The sequence below is a fragment of the Ceratotherium simum genome, chromosome 3 (genome assembly GCF_057802395.1).
Source record: "Ceratotherium simum simum isolate JZ-2026a chromosome 3, ASM5780239v1, whole genome shotgun sequence".
Classification (NCBI taxonomy): domain Eukaryota; kingdom Metazoa; phylum Chordata; class Mammalia; order Perissodactyla; family Rhinocerotidae; genus Ceratotherium; species Ceratotherium simum.
This window is the reverse complement of record NC_141902.1, coordinates 10,266,889-10,288,576: the sequence shown is the minus strand read 5'-3', so window position 1 is coordinate 10,288,576 and position 21,688 is coordinate 10,266,889. Positions and strand designations below refer to the sequence as shown.

General features: G+C 36.2%; 1 long non-coding RNA gene across 1 annotated transcript; it reads left to right on the top strand.

Annotated features, from left to right (window-relative positions):
• The first annotated feature begins 667 nt into the window (after window positions 1-667).
• On the top strand, window positions 668-20,844 carry LOC147917414 (uncharacterized). The gene is made up of 3 exons (XR_015551697.1): window positions 668-790; window positions 3,479-3,592; window positions 20,436-20,844. It is a non-coding gene; the product is annotated as an uncharacterized LOC147917414 (long non-coding RNA).
• The last annotated feature ends 844 nt before the right edge of the window (window positions 20,845-21,688 follow it).

The following is a 21,688-nucleotide window of genomic DNA, read 5'->3' as shown; positions in this document are numbered from 1 at the left end:
CTGTCCAACTTGGCTACAAATCAGAGGTTCCTGTGACCTCCTCCCCCTTGGATCTGATTATTTGCTAGAATAGCTCACAGAACTCAGGGAAATGTTTCTTTATGTTTATTAATTATTATATAATAATGGATATGATAAAGGATACAGATGAATAGCCAGATGAAGAGATGCATAGGATGAAGTCTGGGAGGGTCTTGAGCACAGGCGCTTCTGTCCCCGTGTAGTTGAGGTGCACTAATCTCCTGACACATGGATGTGTTCAGCAACCTGAAAGCTTTCCAAATCCCATACTACTGGAATTTTTATGGAGGCTTCATTATGTAGGCATGATCCATCACTAACTCAATTTCCAGCACCTCTCCCCTTCCTGGAGAATGGGGCGTGGGGCTGAAAATTCAAAGCTTCTAATCATAGTTTGGTCTTTCTGATGACCAGCCCCCATCCAGTCCAGGAGCCCTGCCAGAGTAACCTCATTAAAACAAAGACACTCTTATCACCCAGGAAATTCCAAGGAATTTAGGAACTCTGTGTCAGGAACTGGGGTCAAAGACCAATTTTAGAACAAAAGATGCTCCTAGTGTTCCTATCACTTAGGAAATTACAAGGGTTTTAGGAGCTCTGTGCCAGGAACTAGAGGTGGAGACCAATAAACCTATTTTCTATTATTTCACAGTCATGGACTCTAATCACAGTTGCTCTGTTGACTTTGAAGTTGCACCTTTGCAGTCTTGTAGCATTACACAACCTGCAGGAATTGCACTGGATGGACTTATACCTATAACAGAAAGAAGTAAGCAATGGTTTGCAAATGTTGGGGGTGAGGTGACGTAGAATTAACAATGTTTCTAAACTCCTGAATTTACGTGAATAAGATGTTAGTATTATTGACCTGAGTAATTGGAATAATGGATGACCGTCAAGAAAAGAACCTCTGTTAGTCGCAGTAGGTAGATCATGTTGTAAAATTAGTCAAATCTGTTGTCTTGATTATTATTTATGAGAAATTATTTATGAGTTCTTTGATTATTTAAAAATTAGATGAGCCTTTCAGCATCCTAGTGAAACAGGTTTGTGTTTTCACTTTTTCACAATAACCTGATATGGTAAGAGTAAAGAATATTCTGAGTCACAGAGAAAACTAATGAAGAAGTGGGAAGAAAGCCCTTTCTTAATTTCTATGTCATTGATACGTTCCCTTGAGTCAAAGAACTAACCAAACACAAGTTTAAAAATTGCAACGCTCCATTTATGATCCTGTTTCATTTAAAATTTTATTTTCGGAAAATGTTTACTGTCTTGTAAGCTGTATTTTTACTTACATATGATTATTTGAATCTATTTTCTTAGGGATATATGATTATGAAAAAATTCTAGTTTGGTTTCACAGATTAAGAATCTGGCCGATGAGCAGTAAGCCCCTTTCGGAGATGTTGTTGCAATTCATCTAAATCCTAATGAGAATTCAAGTTTTCTGCTTACTTTTAGGATTATATTTTGAAGAAACAATATTACTTGCGAATACAGGCTGAATCCTTAGAACAGTGTTTCTCAAAATACAGTTCACAATCACCTAAGCTGCTTGTTAAAGGGTGGATTTCTAGATCCAATGGCTGATTCACTGCATGAGAATTTCTGCACGCAGGGCATAAGACTGTGTTGTAAAAGCATCATCAAATGATTCTTATGAACATTAAAGTGGGAAAACCACTCTTTTATAAAGTGTACAAAGTTTTCTGGAAAATGTGATATGAAAAAAATCTGTCTGTACATTACTTCCATACGTAGTTTTCTGGAAAACATGACATGAAAAAGTATCTATCTATATAGATAGATATATATGTTTGCATATATCTATAAAAACATGTATATAGATATAGTATATGTTTTAATGTATATATTTATATCCGGGATGTTCTTTTTGTTTTTCAGGATTTTAAAGATTTCAATTTTTTCTGTTAATATATTATTCCTCAGTATTATAAAACTATATTAGCAATATATATAGAATACGTCATTAGTTGTCAAATAGTAACATGTAAAAATCTTAAAGAAAAGTCCTCTCAGGTATAGAGTGTGGATATATATGTGTTAAGTTAGTGAGAAAGGCATTAACTGACAATTACTACAAGTAATATATATCATGCATTATGCCTATTAAATGCATCACTATAAAATTTTTTCAGCTGTAGCATAACCTATGAAATGGTGATATAACCCCTATTGTGTTGTAACAGTGTTTCATTACACCACTGAGCCATATTATTGTGTAATCAAAGTTTTCTGTACAAGTGAAAGACTTGTAAGGAAAAGCAATCAAACTAGGCATGCAGAACATGGGTATTTCCTATCTATCAGATAAATACGTGTCTGAAATATAGAAGAGTGAATAGATCATTATTAACATTGTAAGAATTTCATTCTTGGCATTTTAACAATCTTCAAGTGTAGCAAAATACTTATTTCTATGTTCATAAATCCAATTATTTGACACTCATTTTAAGGCATTATTTTTATTGCGAATGTGTTTGGTTTTTTCCACTTGTTTTAAAAACACATTTTAAAAAGTATCCCTTTGATAGTCAATGTTGCCCTTTCATATTCGAATTAGGCATGCCAAAATCTGCCTACTTATTTAGTAAATGAGGCAATTTTCTCTAGTCAGAGAAGGAAATGTGTAAGGAACACATTTTGAATTCTTAAAGATTCTAAAATGTCTAGATGAACACATCCACAAAGTTCCTGGGTCTTTTAAAATACTTTTTTCTCTCTTGATAATTTTTTAATTATAGTCTAACATACAGATAGAAAAGTATGTACAATTCCATAAGTTATCACTGCATGGACACACTTGTAATCTTTACTCAGGTCAAAAAATAGAACATTGCTAGTACCAATAGGCTCTCCACATGTCCCTTCCCAATTATAAATTCTGATCCCCTCCCCAGAAAAAACCTCTCCTGACTCCTAATACCATGATTCAGTTTTGCCTCCTGTATATGTCTGTTGGTTCATGTCAGCAATTACCTCAAACACATATTTGATTATTTACATGCTATTTACTTGTATACAAGAAAAAGAAGGATGGGGCCGGCCTGGTGGTGTAGTGGTGAAGTTCACACACTACACTTCAGCAGCGTGGCGTTCACGGGTTTGGATCCTGGGCACAGACCTATGCACCGCTTATCAAGCCATGCTGTGGCAGGCATCCCACATATAAAAAGTAGAGGAAGATGGGCACGGATGTTAGTCCAGGGCCAATCTTCCTCAGCAAAACGAGGAGGATTGGCAACAGATGTTAGCTCAGGGCTCACTAAAAAAAAAAAAAAGAAAAAACAAGGATAGACTAGTTTCTTCTAATAAATTTCTGCAAAAACAGAATTTATATACAAGAAAGAAGGAAAATGGAGAAGGAAAAACTGCAATTAAAATAGCACATTTTATTTTCCTTTCCTTCCATGAAATGCTGAATATCTGGCAGTGAGCAAAAAGATCGGTCATGGTTTTCTGTCTTTGGACGCTGAAGCGATCACCAAAGAAACCACTTTCAGTTGTTTAAGGATTCTCCAGAGAATCTGGTTTTAGCCACGGACATGTAAGTAACAGGATGCCTCTCTGGTTGACTGCCAGTGTCTCTTGATTTGAGCTCTTCTGTCCCAGTTATGCTAGATCTGTACCACTTCCCATATACACTCACACACTTAGATATGCATTGCGGTTGGATAATATGTCTTAGAGGTGGAAATGAAGTATCATAGGCAGTATGTGTGCTCAACTTGAGTGAACACTGCCAGTTTTCCAAAATGCTTATACAAATTTAAATTCCCACTGGTACTTTATGTGAGTTCTAGTTGTTCCATATCCTCTCCAACACTTTTAAGTTACCTCTTCTAAAGGGTGTGTAACAGTATCTCATTGCAGTTTTAAATTACATTTCCTGACTACTAATGAAGCATGAGGTTAACAGCCTTTCCTCTAGCCTCAAGGAGAACCTGAGGACTTGACTATTCATTGAATCCTCCTTGCAACATGAACTCATTGAGTTTGTGGGAGTGTATAGTATCCTATATAAATGTTATGTACCAATCCAATCACCTGTACCTCATTGTTGAGATTGTTCATTGCGTAATCAATTACTGACAAGTGACACGTAATCGATGAGGTACAGATAAACAGGCAAATGGCAGCTGGGTATACACTCCTGCAGGGGCTGTAGGAAGACCATTGTATCTAGAAACGATAACTTTACAGTTGCTTTCCAATGCCAATTGTTCTTCTCCCTAGACTACCTGCAACCCAGATGGGGAGTGGGATATAAAAAATGGCACCTGGGAGTTATAAGCTTTCTATGCGCTATTCTGTGCATGTTGTGTTGCTATCCTGTATCCTTTCTTGAGGTTTTGTTGCTGAGTAAAGCCTGTTGTGTATCATGAATTTCCTTGTGCATCCATAACTATATTGCTAGTTGATCACAGTGGGCTTTGTAACTTATGAGTTGAGGATCTTTTCATATAATTTGTGGCCACTTGTTGGTACTAATTTAGAAAGTTTCTGTTCCCTTTTCTTCCATTTTTCTGTTGAGTTGTCTGCCTTTTTCATATTGATTGGAAGGAATTTGCTATAAATTTCCTGTGTAAGCCCTTTGCCAGTTATATTTATTCTAAAAACCTTTTCTTTGTCTTTTCATTCTCTTAATGAAGACTTCAGTCACAAGAAATTCTAAGTTTTAGTATATTCTAATTTACTAATATTTTTCATTTTGATTAGTGCTTCTTGTATCCTGTTTAATAAATCTTTTACTACTCTAAGGTCATGAAGATATTCTCCAATGTTAACTTCTAATATCCTGTGTATTTTACCCCTTACATTTAGATCTATAATCCACCTGGAATTGTTTTTTTTTTTTTTTTTTGTGAGGAAGATCAGCCCTGAGCTAACATCCATGCTAATCCTCCTCTTTTTGCTGAGGAAGACCGGCTCTGTGCTAACATCTATTGCCAATCCTCCTCCTTGTTTTTCCCCAAAGCCCCAGTAGATAGTTGTATGTCATAGTTGCACATCCTTCTAGTTGCTGTATGTGGGACGCGGCCTCAGCATGGCCGGAGAAGCGGTGCGTTGGTGTGCGCCCGGGATCCGGACCCGGGCTGCCAGTAGCGGAGCACGCGCACTTAACCACTAAGCCACGGGGCCGGCCCATGGAATTGATTTTGGTGTGACATGAAGTAGCTGTAAAGTTTCATTTTTCCTGTGAGGATCTCAGATTGATCCAGCACCACTTATTGAAAAAATTGCATTTTCCCACTTCTCTGTAGTGCCACCATTATTATAGATGAAAAGTACACATGGATTTAGATCTGTTTCTGAATGCTCTATTCTGTTTTATTCATTCATTTCTATTTTTGACTATACCAGTCTAAATTATTATACTTTTATAGTGAGTTTTGATGTATGATATGGTAGATCTCCTAACACTGTGCTTATTCAAGAGTATTTTTCTCTTTATGGTGCTTTGCATTTCTATATAAATTTTAGAATCAGATTGTCCATTTCCATACACATATATACACACAAATATACATGCAAACACCATTACTATTTCTGGGAGTAAGGGAAAATTGCACTGAATTTATAAATTATTTTGGGGAGAATTGACATCTTTACATAAAGTAACAAGGTTTCCAATGCGTGAAAATAGTTTAGCCATTCATTTATTTAGATCTTTTATACTTTTCTCTCACTTAATAATATTTTGTGTAAAAGTTTTACGTATCTTTCATTAGCGATATTCCTAGGTATCTGATGCTTATTGATGCTATTTTTAATGGTGTATTTTATAATTTCATCTTCTTTTGTGGTTAATATATAGAAATCTATTTGATTTTTGTATATTGACTTGATTCAACAATCTTTCAAAATCTATTCTAATTCTACTGTTTATCAGTAGATGTATTGGAACTTTCTACATAAACAAATCATATGATCTATTAATAGAAACTGTTTTATTTCTTCCTTTCCTATCTGTTTGCCTTTAATCTGTTTTTCTTGCCTATTTGCATTGGCAAAGACCTGTAGTACAACACTGAGTAGAAGTAGTGAAGACAGATTGTGATAGTTTGGAGTTGTTTTAAATTGTAGTAAAATATGCATAACATAAAGTTTACCATCTTAACCATCTTTAAGGGGATAGTTCGGTAGTATTAAGTACATTTACATTATTGTGTGACCATCGCCACCATCCATCTCCAGAACTCTTTTTATCTTGCAAAAGTGAAACTCTGTACTCATTAAACAATAACTCTCCATTGCCTCCTCTCTCCAGCCCCTGGCAACCACCATTCTATTTTCTGTCTCGATGAATTTTACCTACTTAGATAGTAGAAGAAACTCTAGGTACCTCATGTAAATGGAATCATATAGTATTTGTCTTTTTGTGACTGGTTTATTTTATTTAGCATCAAGTCCTCAAAGTTCATGTGTGTTGTAGCATAAGTCAGAGTTTCCTTCTTTTTAAAGGCTGAGTAATATTCCATTGCATGCATATACAACATTTTGTTTATCCATTCATCTGTTGATGGATCCTTGGGTTGTTTTCACCTTTTGGCTACTACAAATAATGTTGTTACACACACAGGTCTAAGTTTGGGTTTTTTTAAGCAAACATTTACTCTCTTTCCACTATGGATTGATTGTACTTTCTTGTTCCATTAATGTTGGGGTTGGTCCTATGTATTGTTTTGACAAATGCAATGCTAGTATACATTTTAAACACTACATGTTTATCATAGTAGTTTTATACAATAGTTAGTTTATATTCGTAAATTTCTTGAGAAAATTGCCTGGCCATGTTATATAAATATTTGATTTTATTACTTTCACAGAATAAATGTTATGAGTTTTCCACTGTAATCACTTCTGTTCTGCATTTCTTCACCTCATAGATTTACCCATACATCTACCCTTTCATTGGCCTTTATTCTTTCCTGCCTCTCTCAGCTTTCGTCTGGGGTCATTTTTCTTGTATCTGAGAAACACTCAGCATTCTCTTCAGTGCAGATCTGCTGGTGATGGGTTCTCTCAGTTTTTGTTTGAATATTTCTTTAGGTTGTGTTCATTTTTAAAGAATATTTTTAGTTAATAGAGAATTCTATGTTGGAAGTTGTTTTCCCCATCCATTTAAAGTTTTCATTACCTTTTATGTTGACATTCTTTGTTTCTGTTGAGAAATCTGTTGTTAGTTTTTCTGTTGCTCTTTTAGAGGTAATAACTTTTTTCCATTTAACTTTCCAATTTTTTCCTTTTCATCAGCTGTATTCTTAAATGCCTAAGTGTGTTTTTATTTCTATTTATGCAACATGGGATTTATAAAACATTTAATATGTGGCTTGATGTTTTCACTCAGTTTTGGAAAATTCTCAGAGTTTATACTTTATATAGTGTTTTTGCACTATTTTATCTCCTGGTCCTTCTGGGTCATTCTTTTCTAAATTTTCCATCTTTTTGTGTTTTTGTGATTTAGTCTATATATTTTATTCTGAATAATTTTTTAATTTATTAACTCTCTCTTCAACTGTGTGTACCAATTCATTGAAGGTCATATTTCAGTTATTGTGTTTTCAGTTCTAAACCCTTCTATTTTATTCCTTTTATGGGGTAAAATTTCCTGTCATGTATTTAATTCCTTGACATGTTAATCACAGATTTTTTAAGTCCACATATGAGAACTCCATTCTTCGGTGGGGCTGTTCTTACTGTCTTAGGGTACTGTTTGTTTGTCTGTTTGTTTGCTCTTTGTTTTTCAGTCCAGTCTTTATTTTAAAGCTACGGTAATCAAGAAAGTGTAATAGTGACGTAAAAATAGGCTAATTGATAAATAGAACAAAGTCTAGATATAAACTCTCACTTATACAGTAAACCTGTTTTCAATGAAGGTTTTGTAATCATTTCCTATAGTGTTATAACAAATTATCACAAACTTGGTGGATTAAACACTACATATATTCTGTCGTAGTTCTGGAGGCCAGAGCCCAAATTGGGTCTCACTGGGTCAAAATCAAGGTGTCGTCAGGGTTGCAGTCCCTCTAGGGCTCTAGGGGAGGATTTGTTTCCTTGTATTTTCCTGTTTCCGGTGCTTGCCTGTGTTTCTTGGCTTGGGCCCTTTCCTCCATCTTCAAAGCCGTTGGATCTTCTTTCTCTGACTCGACTTTTTTTCCCATCACGTGGCCACCTTCTTTTCTGTAGTAAATCGCCCTCTCCCTTCTTCTTATAAGAATACTTCTGATTACATTTAGAGTTTATCCAGATAATCCAGGATTGTGTCCCCATTCAAGAATCTTAATCAGTCTGCAAAGTCCCTTTACCACATGAGGTAACATGCACAGGTTCTAGGGATTAGAACTTGGATATCTTTGGGGGTCATTAGTCAGCCTACCTAGGTGCCAAGGTAATTCAATGGGTTAGGACTAATATTTTCAACATGTAGTCCTGAAACTATTGGAGAGCCATAAACTAGCTAGCTAACTAGCTAGCCAGCCAGCCAGCCAAAGAAAGAAAGGAGGAAAGAAGAAAAAAAGGAAGGAAGGAAGAAAGAAAGAAAGATCTCTTTACCTAATATCATATAAAAATTTTAACTCAACATGGATCACTGACTTAAATGTGAGAGATAAAACTATGAAACTTTAAGAAAAAGTAGAGGAACATATCTTTGTAATTTTGGATTTTTTCAAAGATTTCTTAAATATGACAAAAATCATGAGATATAAAACAAAAATCAATAAATTGGACTTCAAAATTAAAAACTTTTGCTCTCAAAAGACACCATTTTGAAAATAAAAAGGCATAAAGACGGCATAATATTTGCAAAACAAACAACTTGTGTCTAGAATACATATATTCAGTAATATAGAGAGAATATATATACAAAGATATATATAAGATATAATATATACCTGAAAAATGACTTGTGTCTAGAATACATAAAGAACTCTTACAACTCAATAAGAAGACAGACAACTCAATAAAAAATGGGCAATGATTTCAACATTCACTTAAAAAAAGATGATATATTGATGACAAACAAGCACATAAGTAGATGCTCAAAATCATCTTGCCCTCCATACAGATGAGATTTATTAAGATACTCAATCATGGAATTGTCTCTGTATTCTTTTGCAACCAAAACAAACCTCTGCTTTCTTGACTCTCCCTAAATCACCTAACCAAAATCCAAACCCTGTAATAAGTACTTTCCGACACCCTCCTACTGAGATTCCACACAGTTCCCCATGATATGCACTATTACTCAAAGCAATGAGGAGTAAACCCAATTTGTTGGCTGGAAGGACGGTATCAATAGTAGTGATTACATCTAACCCTGTACTAACATGACGCTAACAATTTCCAACATGTTATGTAACTATGTTTCAGTCTTACGTTAATCTAACACTAACGCCTCCTTTGGTGCACTAGAACACATTCACACGAGCCTCCTCAGGAGCTTTATTCCAGAAATCCTCCCCTCAAGTGGTAGCATAGAGTAGCTGGTATCAGCATGGACCCTACAACTAGATAGCCTGGATTGAAATCCCAGATCTGCCACTGTTTGTGTGACCTTGAGTAACTTAGTTATCTCCTCTGTGTCTCAATTTTCACTAAAAGTAAGAATAATAATAATACTTAGATCATAGGATTGTGAAGAATAAATAAGCTCTTTTTTGTAAGTGATTTATAAGAGAGCTCTGCTGATTGTTAGCATGATAATAACTTTAATTAATATTCCTCTTCTGCATCGTCAAATTTCACTCTCTATTAGATCATTTCCATTAATGTACAAACACGCTTCTTCATTTTCTCTCTCATTTCAAAATCACAGATCTGCCACTATTAACTCCACTTTCTTCTCTAGCGACTGCCCCATTTTTTTTTCTTTAATCTCCTTTACAGCCAAATTCCTGGAGGGTTAACTCTACTTCTTATCTCCTAGTCCTCTTCCACATTTCTCCAGTTTTTTCCCCCATCACTCTTCTGAATTTGTTTTTCTCAAAGTTACAAATCATCCCCCCCCATGTTGCTAAATACAATGATTAATTCTCAATTTTTGTTTTACCTGAACTATTAGTGTTTCATATAGCTATACTGTTAATTTGTTTCTTCTCTTAGATACTCTTTCCTTCCTTCGCTTCCAGTGGTCCACACACTCCCGTCATCTCATTGGTAACTCCTTTTTGTGCCCTTTTCTAGTTTTTCCTTTTTCTTTGACTTTTCAATATTGGTGAGTACAGGGCTCCATCACTGGTCTTTTTCTCTTTGTTGTTAGTGTCCTCACTGTCTTGGTGAGCTCATCTCTTCCCATGACTTTTAATGCCATCATATGCCAGTGGCTCTTAAATGTGTATCTCTTGCCCAAACCTATCTCCCAAAGTCTAGAATAATATATATACCAATACTCTCTTGACATCTCCAATTTGAAATGCCTCTACATCAATATCCTGACCTTCCTTCGCCAGATGTGCTCAGCCAATAGTTCTCCCCATGTTATCCTATCCTTCAGTTGCTCAGGATAAAAACTTGGTGTTATCCTTGACTTCTCTCTTTCTCTCACACCCCAGATTGAATCCTGTTGCTTTTGCCTTTAAAATATATCCGGAACTTGACTGCTTTTCATCCCATCCAGTGTTACCAACTTGGTGCAATCCCTCATCATCTCTGGCCCGCATTTCTTAATAGCCTCCTAACTGGTAGTCCTCTTCTACTCGTGGTCATTACAATCTATTCTCAGCAGAATGTAAGTCAGATCACATCACTGCTCTACTCAAACCGTCATCATTTTATTCAAAGTCCTTAAAACTATCTCTGAATCCTGTCTCTTCTCCCTGTTCCCCCTACCTAGCCCATTCATGGCTCTGATCTCCTCCCATGTCAGTTGTCTCCTTCTCTTCTTTGCCTATACTCTAGTCACATCGGTCTCCTTGCCGTATCTTGAGCACTATAGGAAAGCACTCATTGTAGGGCTTTTAGACTCCAGAGTCTGTCTTCCTGCAGTGCTCTTCCCCAGACAGCCACATGGCTAACTCTCTTACAACTTTCAAGTTATTGCTCAGATTTCCCCTCCACAACGAGGCCACTTTCCATCCTACCCTATTTAATCCTTTAACTGTGTTTTTTATGCAGATATATTCTTGGTTCTCTTTATTCTGCTATTCTCTCTCATATTTTTAATAGCACCTAAACACTGTAATATACTACAGACTTGACTTATTCATTGTTTTATCACTTATTTTTTGTCTCCCCTGCTGGAATATATGCTCCCTAAGGGTCAGAATATTTACATCTTTTCCACTGATATATCCCAAGAACCTGATTAGGCACATGAAATAAGAAATATTTGCTAAATGAATGAATGAATAAAAACAAAATGGGGCCTGGCCCAGTGATGCAGTGATTAAGTTTGCACACTCTGCTTCTGCAGCCCAGGGTCTGCGGGTTCAGATCCCAGGCACGGACCTAAACCCTGCTCATCCAGCATTGCTGTGGCAGCATGTTGTGGCATCCCACATACAAAAAAAATAGAGAAAGATTGGCATAGATGTTAGCTCAGTGACACTCTTCCTCACCAAAAAAAATAAAAATAAATAAGAAAATAAAAAGGGTTTGACAGATGGGGATCTGAAACACTGTCTTCCTCCTGCCCCCCTCCAAATATACGCTAGTATCTTTGTCTGGGAAGTCCAGTGGAAGAAGTAACAGCTTGTAAAATTTGGATGAGCAAGAACAAGAAATGTAACAACTCTTTCATCATTCACTGACAAATGCAGACTACTTGTGATTTGATATGTATAAGAGTTTAGACACTCTGTTATGCGTTAGTATTCTAAAGAACCGTTATTTTTAAACCTCTTTATCATTTAGAAGGGTTTACTACATTCCAAATATTAATAATTCTGGTTTAAATTTTACAAGTTTCCTCAAGTTTATTTACTTCACAGTCTGTGTATGGAGTATCAAGAAGCCACTGGGTTATATGTGCATCTACTTTGTGTTTGTGCAAGACACAGTTATCGTACAGCTCAGCTGGGGCAAGTAGCTCTCTGCTTGTCTCCAGGAAGGCTTGGATGACTGATACTGACCCTTGGCCAACATAAAGATGAAGCAAGGTAGCTAGTGACATTTGAATTTTGAAACTCTCCTGGAGAGACCCAGGGCTGGTTTGTTTACATTGTTTAGGGATGTATTGATTAGTGGCTTACATCAAGTGTAACAGGTCACATACTCTAGCTTTGTTATAAGACTCTGCTGGAAGCATGCCCAACCCCTCCTGAAACCAGGATTCCTCACACGTGTCTTCCCATTGATAAAATGGAGCACATTTTGTGCTAATAATGATAGACCCTAGGGAACTGCACCTGGAAGTCTCTTGGGCTCCCCAGTCTTGCCTGTTCTTTCCTTCTGTTGATGCGCCACATCTTTTACCTTTATTAAAGGCTTAATGTGTACATGTAATCTAGAGAGTCTTGTGAATTCTCTTATACTTGTATAATTAATATGGTGTTTATGGTTTCTTTCAAGGAATAAATTATATTTTCAATTCTAATTTATAATTTTTTCACTGTAACTTTTCATAATGTTTAATTAGAAAAATAGATAATATTTTCACAGGTTATCTGCTGTAATAAAATCCTACTTCTCATAAATTGTCATTTTTTTCTCATTCTTTTGAAACCGGTAAAATAATCAAAGACTTTCAGAAAGATAGGTTGCAAGTCAGATTTTCATTATTATGAGATGATTTGGCTATAGTTTGATTACATCTTAGCTTCTGTATGTCATATAAACTTATAAGGCCGTGCTGTATTATTTTTTGAGTGTGAGTCTCTTTTTTTCCTAAATAGCAGCATGGAATTATATTTTACTATAACTTCTGTAACTCTAATTGTCAAATATATTTTTAAACTTTGCTTCTTTTAAATGAATTATTTTTCCAATTTATCCACAAAGTCTAGTAGGAATACTTCCTAGAAATATACTCTTTTTGTTAACGTGCTGCGTATTTTTGGATGATTTTCACACAGCCGGAGAATTCCTAAAATGAACTTTATGGCAAAGTCATGTCATCATTGATCTCCTGCTCAGCAATCCTTGAAGCACTAATAACTCAAAATGGTTACAATATTTCATTACCTTGGAAATTGGAAGTGATGGCTGTGACCTTGATGTATGAATTGGTGACCCAAAACATGTAATGGATTCAGAGTCTCGGGGTGCTTGACAATTACATTTGTGTAACCTCTTGGGATCAAAGTATTTTGATCCTAAAATGAATCCACTTAAATTTGTTGATAAGCTGCATATTTAAAAAATTACATTGTTACTCTGCTGCCTTTTATCTATTTGAATACACGTATAAAATTTCTGATGAGGCTATATTTGTTGAATCAAAAACTATAAAGCATCTTGAAATAATGCTATACTTTAAAGGAATATTTGGATAGAAAATTTTAAATTAGAAATAGTAATAGTTAGCTAACAACCGTGCCTATTGGTTTTCTGTAATGCGTGCCCTTTTCAAACCATATGTTTTCTTTTTATCATAACATTTTCTTGCCTTTTACTTTGAAATAACCCTTTATTTATTCCCAAATTTTATGAATCCTTTTGTGGCAAACACTGGCCATGTGATCACCATAACCATCTTCCCGGGCTTCCTTGCAGTTGTGTGTGTGTAGGGGGTGGAATGGGACTGAAGATGGCCAACAGAATACTGGTAGAAGGGATGCACACCATTTGCGGTCCCAGATCTCTTAGGAGATCTTCCACATTCTCTCATCTTCCTCTTGTCTTCCATTCGGATGCGGAAGATTCAGCATAGGACTCTACAGCCCGAGGGTACAATAGCACCACAAGACTGAAGGACCCTTGATTACTGACTTATGGCTAGTAGGAGAGCTAGTCATCCAACAACATCCATACTATACTTTGCATGAATGAGATATGTACTTTTATTGTCTTAATCCACTGAAATTTTAGGATTTTTTTTTTTTAAAAAGGAAGTTAGCATGTCCTAACTAATACAGCTTCTTACTTTATATTTAAAAAAAAATGTATACCATCTCTAAATTGTCACTTTTGTGATATGAATTTTGGCATATCATGACTTCATTGATTAAAATTTTCTAAATTGTGTCTTATCTTAAAACACAGATACACTGACAGCAGATGTAGAAATGTAAGGTATATTTTGATTTTATTGCCTTATTTGGGGAAGGGTAGAGTGAATGAGGGTCAAGATAATGTGTAATTCCTCTTCCTTCTAGAATTATGACTACAATTTTAATAAAAAATGTTATCTGATTATCAAAACAAATGAAATCCTTTTAAAATGGCTATCCTATGCTTTCGTATTACCCTTAAAGACTAGAAATCCAGCCCCAAATCTCTTATTTCAATACATTTTCCTAGGCTACTCTATTCCTGCTTGTGCATCATATCCATGATTTACTTTGCTTTTGTAAAACACTGTAAAATGAGACACAATTTCTTCCAATATTTACTCAATACAAATTCATTAAGACTTAATATCTGCTGGACAATATGTTAAGTGCTGAGCTATACAACAGTGGACAACCATACCTGGATTCTGCCCTAATAAACCTGGGATCTAGTAGGGAAACAGATTCCCAATATTTAATAATACAAATAAGCTACAATTACAATAAGTAAATGGACATGTGGAAGGAGATACGAGAGTGTGTTACAAGGGACCTAATCTAATGTAGGGGGATGGGGAATGCTTACTGAGAAAGGGACATTTGTATTGGGATATTACCAAAAAAGAAGAAAAAGAAAAAAAAATGTCCCAGACCTAGTTAATTTTGCAAGGAAATAGTCCTGTCAGTTTAGCAAGTTAGGTTTCCATGATCCTGATCACAAAGCATGGATCTATATTATCCAGAGGGGGATTTTAGCTCAGAATTTTTATGATGAAGAAAGTTCTTTGAAGAATCATATTTACTTAAGGAATTCTATTCTGAATTCTCCTATGATTTGTTAAGATGAGGTCTCCAAATTTCACAGCCCAAGATAAAAGGTAATAGCAATTGAGATCACTTTAACTGCTGGAGAATTGAGACTTTCTTTTATCAGAGGGTGAATTGAAGTGATTTACATTGTAATTTAAAGTTTAGGATTCAGAGACAAGAATGATTTTCTCACATTTAATCAGACTTTAACTCAAACTAAGACTAAACTCTGTCCATTCGATTACCTTAGCCAGAGTGAAAGATTAGGAAATAAGCAAGAGACTGAGCACGCTCACTGTTGCAGTTCAGACTGCCCTGTATACCTCACCACCTCTCATACTCTCAGCTCTCTTTAACCTTATCCATTGCTGAAGCATCAAGCTTTGCACTCTGTACTCCTCTGTGCTTTGTACTAACAGCGTTCTGCTGCAGAGTCCCCTGAAGCCCCTATTGGAAGATGCCTAAAGAAATCCATTCAGCCCTCACACATGAATGAGAAGGTTTATGCCCTATGGGGCAACTCTTCACTAATGGGACTTGGGAGCTGGTGGATAAAATTTCCCCCAATTCCATCCCTTAAGAGGACAATTGTAAATCATTATCAGAAGGTCTTGGCCATACTGAATAATGATTTTCCATAGCAGTGATCAGTTTGTTAATGCATCCTAGAATTGAATTTCTGTCTTTTCCTGTTTTACTTTCCTCAATCCTATTTATCAGGATCACTTCTAAAAATAAACTACCTGGCTGCAAGCCCTATTCTCAGGTTCTGCTTTCAGGGGAGGACGCTAGACTAAGACAATTGTTTCTCAAAGTGGCCATAGAAAGCACGCCCTCAATATGGAGTACTGTAATAGGAGCACTCAGTGCTCAGATGATGAGGGTCCTGTTTTGGGCACTGTACTGGCAGATACTTTAGTGAGAAGCAACACATGCTCATGGACTGATGCCACTCCATTCCTCTGCCAAAATCAGCTCAATATGTTAGTGCTAAGCTGAAATGAACTACTGCTGCGTTTCAGCCACACACATAGCTGGCCCTAAAAGACAATAATGAAAAGAAATTCTCCCTGTGGGCAGATCCGTGGGTAATGCACTTATTTATTCACTTTTTATGGAGGGAGAAAAGGCATGGGTATACACAGACTGTTGGGCAGAGGCGAACGGCTTAGCTTATTGATCAGGAGCCTAAAAGGAGCAAAATTAGAAAATTGGAGCAAGAAAGGTAGGGGGAGAGGCATTTGTATGGATTAATGGGAAAGTCTCTCATTAAATCTTCCTAGAGAACATCTATAGCAGAGGAACAACTCAGTAACCAAGTAGATAGTATGATTTGTTCTGTGGGTGTCACCATCCCTCAAGGAGACCACCCAGCTGCTAAGGGACACCTTTCACCATGGAGGGGATTCATCCTTTATGGAATTGACAATTACTCTGGATATAGGTGAGACAACTTCCACTAGTATAGAGTCTTATTTAACTCACCAGGAGGCGAGAGCACTTGGTTTGGTATCAGACCTACTAAATTAATAGCCTTTTGACTGGCTTCCTGGTAGAAGTAGTTGACCCCTGGCAGATGACCCTAGTTGTACAGAGACAAGGACTGGGTAAAAGGATTTGGAAATTAGAGCTCCATTTTTGGAGACAAATTACAAAATGATGAATCAATTCAATATAAATATATTGATCCTCCCTATGTTCTTAGTACTGTTGGACATTGTAGAAAGAACAATGAACACGACACTGGGTCTACCCCAAGTAGGTCCACCTGCCCTCCTAGGCTAGGTCCCATTGATGTTCTTTCCATCACAATTAGCTGGAGGTTCAGGTTACCAACGAAAAGAGAAACCAAAATGTTTTCAAGTCCTCTTTCCCCTTTCAAATACAATGCTAAGCAGGGTTCCAATATTATCAACAACACATTGTGCCCACTGTCGAGGGTAAAATTCTTCCATAGTGGTTTGTCCTTATTGGCCTTGAGGGAGACAAGGAGGTATTTGCCCACATCCCAAAGCCAGACTGGAGGAAATAGGCAGCTCTTTTTTTCATTAGCACCCTGAGAGTAAACATGCAACTCTTCTTAATATGAAATCACAACTCAATTTCATCATTCAAAGGATGTTGAATGCTGACATTTAGCTCCTGGTTTTTGCCCCCAATTGCCAAGTTGTTCTTTATTTTGTAAGAGAAGAACAGAAAGCAAAGATATATGATCTCAAAGAAGGTTTCAGCAAGAGATTTAGCAAATGTTACTTTTTCCTCCTTTTTTGGTATAGTTTATTTTCTGAGAAATGTGTCTGTAGTTTTTGGTGTGTCTGAAGAAAATTGTCAATAACCACTGTATATAGAATCTTTGTATCAAATGCTGTTGATTGCCTACCCAGCATCCATTTCCCACTTCTTTTTGGCTAACTAAACCCCGATTTTCAGACACCCATCCTTCAGAGTAGGACTTTACATCCTTAACTTAGGGATAAATTATAATTTTCATTAGTCTAATATGTGGTTATCAAACTTTTTGTTCTCAGTTTTTATGTGGGTTAAATAAATCCATATTTACCACATTACAAATTAAAATCCTTGGAATTTTAAGATTATTTTTAATTTACTTGAAGATAACAACAATGAATATGCCATGTTAACATAAATAACATTTAAAAAATATTGTCTCAAATCAAATAAATTTTGTGAGAAAGGTGAGATTATTTTATACTTTTGCAAATCTCTTTAATATTTACCTTTAATAGAGATTCTCATAGCTACTTCTGCACTCAGTCTGTTGTAGTATGTTGTTTTAGTTGATGTACATAAAGAAAACCCAGCCTCATCAAGATGCATAGTTGGAAATAGGAGAAGTATTTTAATAACCTAGGTAGAAAATTGTGGCAATTCTTCTTTGATATTACATCAATCAACAAGTGGTATTTTCATAGAGATGGTTGCAATGTGGAATCTGAATGATTATCAATGAACATTTCATACTCTATTATATTGAAATCCATTGGTCTTTCTTGCACTTTGGATAATTATGTCACATCATGTATTGGTTATTGGAAAAATATTGACTCACTGAGTCCACAAATCTTCAAAAATATTAAGATACTTCATTACACAATATTTTAAAAGACTACATTTATATATATCATTTGTAAATATTACCACGAATCTCATCAAGAAAACCTTTAAGTATGGAAAGCTATCAATCTCATGTAGGCAGATACAAGTTTTCCAAAATTCTAATTTTTAGTCAAAAGCTCAAATTTTATCATTATCAACAAATGCTGTCAATTTTCCTTGAAGTAACAGGCTCACTTTGTTTTTTTAAGTATCTGCCAAATATCTATGTCTGAATTCTCATGATTTTTCTGTCATTCTTTCAAGCAAAACTGGGATTCCATTTGAAACTGAAGACAAAGCAGTTCAAGTTTCCCTGGATTAGGATGAAACTATGCCTGTACCCACAGGCTAATGTGGGAAATAAAGTAACTGAAGTTTGTGAGATTTCCTTTGTGGGAGATCAAGATTGGCCACCCTGAAATATATCTCTTTAGTTTGATTATTTTCTCTGAAGGACATTTGACCTCCCCCAAACTGCCTAAAGAATTTAACATAGAAGACTTGTTCCAGGAAGGAGTTACTGTCATATGATGGCTGTAATATAATGTAAAATAGATGTTACAATAGGAAAGACACCAACAAGTCCATCTTATCAAAAATTCTGTCTCTCCCAGGCCACATTCACTAGGTGGCCCTGCAAACAGTTGCCAGACAAACGTTTACATTTATAAGGAAAATCTCCATTTGTAAAGGTATCTCCCTCTCTGTGCTGGGGGGATGGAGGAATGGCCTCTCTAGAAACTTACCAGTGTGGAGGATGAGGTCTTAAATCTGCATACCCTTGATTACTGTAATTTCTGTCTCCCTTCTGTCTCTCTCCCCCACCTCCAACATCCTCCTTTGTCTTTAGCTGAAGATGGTATTTAAGATGAGAATCTCTGCCATTTTGTTGAGAAACTCAGTTTCCCTGGTTTCTCCCATGTATACATGTTATTAAACTTGGTATTATTTTCTCCTGTTAACCTGTCTTTTAATTATTTGGCCAGCCATAAGAACCTTAAGGGAAAGGGCGGAGGGGGATTCTCCTTCTTCCCTGACACCTTGCAGAACAGCAGGAGGACCTCTGATAAAGAGCAGCTTGCTGACAGCCCTCTGCCTAACTAAGCATCATGCAGGAGCATTGGGAAGCTAAAATGACCGATTGTAAGTTTCACATATAGACTAAAAATCCACTTCATGCAACACATAGAAACCCCCCGAATTTGCACATGCAGCCCATGAAGAAATATGAAAGACAGTCACCCCTGCACAGAAGACTCTTAGAACTTCTGCCCCCAAGGCCACATGCTCCCCTCCCAGTCTTGTTCTCACAATATGCTTTGGAAAAACGCTTAGAACTGCATGTAGGCAAGATAATTTTTAAGCAGTAGAAAGAATAACTTGTTAGCAGAAAACTTATGTCCTCTGCCCAGACTGTTCCTTCTGTCCCAGATAAGGAAGGAACTGAGGATTTCTTACATTCCTCAGGAATGTTGCATTCAGCAGATCCGCTATGGAGAGGAGTCCAATGTGCTGCAGTCATCCATCCCCTAACACTCCTGAGTCCCCTCCCCAACCCTGTTTGCCTTATATAAGTCATTCCCAAATCAGTTCCCCTAAGATGGGTTTTTTAAGGACAATAGTCCACCATCTTCCCATTTGCTAGATTATGGCTTATTAAAATTCTTTCTCTACCACTGCCTGCTTGGCTTTTTATCTTGCGGTGAGCAGACTGAGCCATTGCCTGGTATCACATGGAAAACATACCAGTTCATCTTACAATATAATCAAGTGCTTTTCCCTGAGAGAACCATTGTACTTCATTATGCAGCAGAAATGTTTTATACCTACTTTCTGTTTCCTCATACAGTATATTAAAAAGTTGTATACTGAAGGGTTAAAGTCTAATAAAATAAATAATAATTTTCTTGTTTCATCAAGGACATTCTTAAGTTAAACTCGCTTTTTATTTTTTTAACAGCAAGTGCATGGCAGTAAAGAATGTGATGACCACTATTACAGCTTGGCACCACTGCCTCAATTTGTGCTAAAGTGCTCGCAGTTTTACACATTACTTGCCCCATCATTTAATATAGTGAAAAAGGCAAAAAATATCTTAGTATTATAACGAAAATGAGTTTGATCTTTTAAACCCCCTAAAAGATTCTTGGGGACCACATTGACCCATGGGTGGGTTCATTTGGTTTAGGAGTAGCATGTTACCCAGTTCTAATCAATGATACATGAGAAGGAGTCTGCCAAAGGGTCTTTGGATGAGTTTCCTAACTCTTATGTAGGCACAATGAAAAACATAGCTCTTTTTTCCTACAGGAAACGTCTTCTCTGGATGCTTACATATTGGATGCGAGTCTCAGAACTGCTTCAACCAACCTGAAACCATGATGGTCATTGAGGCCAAAAAAAAGCTGACACTGAGAGTGGCAAAATTTAAATAAACAGTAATACTAAGGGAAGAGGCTGGATCTTTTATGGTGTCATTGAGCTACTCGGAAGTAACTAACTATAGAGCCTGCTAACCACCATCTATTGTTGCACGAGATGATAAACAGCCTTACTATTTAAATACATTGGAGTTTGGATTTTCTGTTACTTTTAGTAGAAGTCATTCTGATGGATAAGTTCCATCTTCCTTTAGCCCAAAAACTTGAAAAACAATCACTACACGGTTATAAGAGAAATTCTCCCTGGGCCACCTATTATATACAAGCAGTAAACTTAATCTCACAGGAAAATCTCTGTGATTAAAAGTGGGAAATTATGTCGGACTGCTACAGAAACAAGTGTACTAGATATTGGGAGACTGCTTAGACTTCTTAAATTACCTATGACTAGAGTTAGGTTTATTTCTAGATTATGGGATGGAATTGAATCTCTAGAAACAAGCTAAGAGACTTCGATTTACAAAATTATTAGATATCAAGGTAGAGAAATAAAAAAAACCTACAAAGAGTTACTAGATCAATTAACATTACCCATATATTTAGATGTTTAGTAGCTTGGGGTGTTGATTTACCAGCTTCTAGCTGTATCATAAGAGACTGAGCTTATCCTAGAACATGCATGTTGTGAAAAAAGTAAAATATCTTGTAAACAAGTTAGACAACATCTGTTATGAAGTTTCTCTGTGGACAGCATTGATTTTAATTCGAGTAATACTCATTGCCCTCACTCTTGCCTGGAGGTAAAGTACCTTAATGAAACTTGTCAAGTGAATTGATGACCAAAATAAGACAAAGAAAAATATCTACACTGTGGTAATCTTTTGGTTTGCACAGGGGAAGTTTACTCAAATGCTAGTATTTCTAGTAAGTGTTGAAATTGTTTTAAATAAGCACATTCAGCACCACTTAAAATGGCAAAAAAAAAATTGCATGTTTTCTCCCTTAAACCACGTTTTCATTGTAAAAATAACATGTATGCAGTAAAAAAATTTAGTAAGAATAAGAAAGATGGAAAATGTTCACTCATAATCAAACTACCCATACACAGTCACTGATAGTTTTTATATATTCTCAGTTTAGTCTTTTTTTACTTAGCATTTTTTTACATAGTTAAAATCACAG